The sequence below is a fragment of the Rhamphochromis sp. 'chilingali' genome (genome assembly GCF_963969265.1).
Source record: "Rhamphochromis sp. 'chilingali' genome assembly, chromosome: 9".
NCBI lineage: Eukaryota > Metazoa > Chordata > Actinopteri > Cichliformes > Cichlidae > Rhamphochromis > Rhamphochromis sp. 'chilingali'.
In genome coordinates this window covers 4,323,543-4,328,240 of record NC_137936.1, presented here as the reverse complement: position 1 = coordinate 4,328,240, position 4,698 = coordinate 4,323,543, and positions in this window count along the sequence as shown.

Below are 4,698 nucleotides of genomic sequence, written 5' to 3'. Positions count from 1 at the left end.
TGAAAGTGCCTCATTTTCTGGGTTATTGGCCAAACATTGAGTAAATGTTGGTAGACCTTTGGCCCATTGGTCTCTGGTCAAGCTGAACGTATGAGAGGGACGTTGGAGAAGATTCAAACTGACTCTGGCTTCATCAGTCACTTAAAGTATGCATTAAACTAACCACTTGCTACATGGCGGCCTTCCAGAAGGACTGACTAATGTCAGTTTCAATTTTTCTGTTTGACAGTTTTGCCAAGGTGGATGAAGCTTGATTTGCATCCCTATATAAAGTTCAGGAAACTAGTTAGAAAAGCTAATGTGAAGTTGGCTGTGAAGGTTGAGTCGGTCTCCATAGACTGTGAGCATGTTTACAACCTGGTACATTAAAAGTTGTTGATGGTAGATAATTGACCCTTTTCATCAGTGTTTGGAAGAATTTCATTTAAATGTGTAGCACTTTTCTACTCAAGCATTCCACACAATACGTCTCTTTCACTCATTGTCTACACCTAAGTGCTTTATATTGAACATTCATATCAGGAGCAACTCAAAGTTAAATATTTTGCCCATCTTGCATATCTGGCCTGCACACTGGAGCAGCCAGGAGACTGAACCACCAACCTTCCAGTTAGTAGATGACCTGCTCTACATCCTGAGCCACAGCGAGTACAGGTGCATACCACTGTTAAGGTTTAAAGTTAGAGACATGGCTACCCTGACAGGTGTGCCAATACAAAACCTGCAGTCATCAGCTGTCTGCTAGGTATCATCTCTGCCAATTTATTCACTGAGCTGCAGTGATTCACCATATATGTGCTGTTTGTGCAACACAATTATCTCATAAATAATATGGCTTACTGTATAAAACAGAAGTCTGCACTTCAGTGTGAAAATGTCAGTTATTTTATTAGTGTTTTACTCCACACTATTAAACACATATCTGCTAATTAGTGCTTGTTGGTGGCCAAAACACGTGTTGTAGAAAAACCTGTGGGTGTTGTAGAAAAACCTGTGGGTGTTGTCACAGTAGCTGTAGCCATCTTTTATATATTATTATATACTATTATTTTAACCAGACACAGGTTTGAAGGATAATTACAGTTTATTTTAACCTGGTGAACTAATGACCCTTAACATGTGCTGTCCTGTATTAAAAAGCAGCATTTAAGTTTGGGCACACTACTTCAAAATTATTATTTATTGATAGAATTATTTATGGCTCACTTAGCGCTAGCTTCCAGAGCTCAACATCCAAAACATCTGACAAAGCAGGACGTTTGGTGATATTTGGTTCAAAAACGGCTCGAGATCTTTCAGTGGTGATTGTTGCATATGCTGCTTTCAAGTCGTGTTAATAAATGTAAACTTAATTATGGTTATTAAAAAATAAATCAGAATTGAAGTTTGCGTTGAGCAGCTCCTAGAGTCAGAAATCAGTCTTGCTGTTCAATCCAATCATCAGTTAACCTTTTATTATTTCTTCTTGACATTTTGCCCTGGGTGTGGTATGAAGAAAACAAGTGAATTATCCATTTTTTAAATGAAAAAATTCTGCCTGTTTAACCTGAAAACGTATTTGACGAGAGCACCGAGAGTGAACCAAAGCAGGAAAAACAGACAATGAGGCGAAAGCTACTAAAACGCACATTATAGTTCTTTTATTTGTTTACCTGTCAAGTCCTATGAATGAACACATTTAAGAACAAGGAAACTAAATAAAAAGTAATACTTCTAACCTAGAACTACGATCAGATCTCAACATGTATGCCTTTGCCCCATGATCTTGGTCTAATCCAACTCTTCCTCATTATGTGTGAAGACATTCACCGTTTCACTTGTGTTACACCCCGGCCTAGGCAACCGGAGTGCAACACGAAAAAAGTAAAAATAAAGGGAAAAAAAAAAAAAAACACACAAAAACCCCCCACTAAAGCTCACCACCAAAATCCCGAAACGAAAGTATCGACAAATCTATTTTACAGCAAACTATTTATTTACAACAAAACACCAAACTATTTACAACACGGGGGAGATCGCGACCATGACACACTGAAACACAGGGTTTAAATACCTAGAGGGAGCAATCAGGAAAATGGACAACAAGAGGGAAACACAGCTGGGGCAACTCAGAACTGACGAGACAGGGAAACGTAAACTGAAAAGACTAAGATAACATAGACTTTCAAAGTAAAACAGGAAACACATAACAGTCACGCCAAAAAGAACACACTGACAACACCGAAACGTAACACTTGGATGTCACTTCATGGTTGGATAGAAACATCCGTCTTTTATGCCTTTTGTAAGATTTCTCCTCAAGTAGTTTGGTTTTTGCCAAATTTTAAAAAAGGTTTCTGAGTTCATTTCTAATCGGTCAAAGCATCAGCCAGTGTCATTAAAAGGTAGAAACAGCAACATCCAGAAACGGTGTTGCAATTACTCAGTGGCACCAAGTTTCTCCTGGGAAATATGTCACTGAATGCAAGCCTAACTGAGACCCTGAATGGGGAGAATTGGGTTCTGAGTTAACAGCTTCTGATCCCAGTGTGACACAACTGTGAGGTGCAGCTGTGACAGACTAGTTATGTTGTCACAGCTTAGGTAACATGTCTGACAACAAAACCCACAGAAATCTCAACAAATCTTGTTTTCCGTTACCCTCCTCCCTTCCTCCGGATTAGTGTTCAGTGATTCAGTCACCTGTGAGCTCAGAGTCAGTGAGATATTTGTGGCAGACAGACTTTTTGTCATTGTTTCCCACCAGTTCACTGAATGCTTCACAATGGAACTTATTTACAACCTAATGGGTAACAAATTACGCAATTCTTCTCCTGCAATGCAGCGGGAATATTAAGTTGTTGCACTCTTCCTTGTCAGATTTGTGTTGTAAGAAGACTTCCCACACACTGGTGAGTATTATCTGTTTTTTAAACTCCCAGTGGTTCGAATGTAATCACAAGGACTTAGCAGCCATCTTCAAAGACATTAAATGGATATTTTCTTTGTATTAGAATGCAGGCAGTCCATGAGTCGGCAGTTTAAGAACAGATTTGTTGTGCACAAGCAGCGAGGCTGGTCCTCCCACATCACACTGACTTCAAGGCTGCAGTAACTGGGTTAGACTGTCTGATTTTTTCAGAGCCAAACATCAGAAGAGTTCTACAGCACCTGTCCAGAAGCAGCGATCCATCATTTTCAGCTATAAACAGGTAGATCTGAGTACATTTAATGGAGCTGTATAAATGCACGCCAGGTAACACGATCAATGTAAACAGCCAGAATTTAAGTAAGAACATGGCAGGACAACCTAATAATATTAGAATGTGCCAGAACAAAACAACATGGCACCTTGGGCTGATAAGCAATGCATTTAACACGAAGTTTTAAACATAGTGATGTCAGTATCAGTTCATTCACTATGCGCTGCAAACTCAGGTCGCTTCCTGCTGATGCTACTCAGTTTTGTTGAATGCTTCTAAACAAATCTATAAAGACAAAATAATGTCTCACCCCGTGGTTCACCCTGCACACTCTTCACCCATCCTTTTAGCCACGGAGGAGGAATAATTACAAGCTTATTTTGAAGTGGCAATTAATTTCAAATGCAGTGTTACAAACAGCTCCACAAATGGGGGTTGGGGTTTATCAGGGAAGGTCAACTACTAATCAGAAGGTTGGTGGTTTGATCCCCGGTCTGCATGCAAAAATCCTTGAGGAAGATACTAACCCCAAGCTGCTCTCCAGTGCATCCATAGGTGAATGTTAGATAGAAAGGACTTAGGCATAGCATAGTGTGAATGAGGCGTGTTGCATAAAGTGCTTTGAGTGCTCCGGGAGAGAAAAAGCACTATATAAGAATCAGTCCATTTACCATTTGATAGAAACAGGATCTGATCCCCAGAGACAGGAACATTCACCTTGGTAACAGTACTGTCAGGTGTTCTGTGGCTTGCAACAGTCTTAGATTGAAGAGAAGTCTAACCCTTGGGCTAGAGCAAGTGTTGTGAGGGCCAAACATGACCCAAATGTCACCTGAATTTTAGGCCTAACCTTAGTGCCACATAGGCATTAGTGCCTACATGGCTAACTCTGAATCAGCTTCATCAGTCAGGGTTAAATGTGACCCTTAGAAAACTGCAAATGTGTTTCACATATATATTAGAATAGGAACCAACCATTTACCAAATACAACCAAACTGGTGTTTTTATGCAGTTTGGATCATATTGTGTCTGCCAGCTAAAAGTGCAGTTGCTGTTTTTTCCAAGAACAAACTTGACTGTTAGAGATGCAGAAAGACACAAAAAAAGAAAAGCAGAGAAAGATGAGGAAATATTATTATATTATTCTGACATTTAAGGACTGCTCAGTCGTGTTCATGTGCAGTGGACCTCTACACAATGTGCTGCAAAAGTTATCTGGTTATTTCAATTCAATGTTGTTTATAGCTGCAAATCTCAACCGCATTCACAGCATGGGACTTTGGATTGTAAGGTGAAGATAATACAGGGAATACTGCAACAACTGAACAACTCCCAGTGAGGAAGCATGTGGCAACAGTGGGAAACAGGAACCTCAGACAGAACCAGGCTCAGGGAGATGCAATGACCCTCGCGATTGATTCAGAGTGAGGGGACTGAGACAAAGAAACACTGTGGAAGAGAGCCAGAGTCTAAAAGTTACTAATGATTAAATGCAGAATGGTGTATAAACACAGT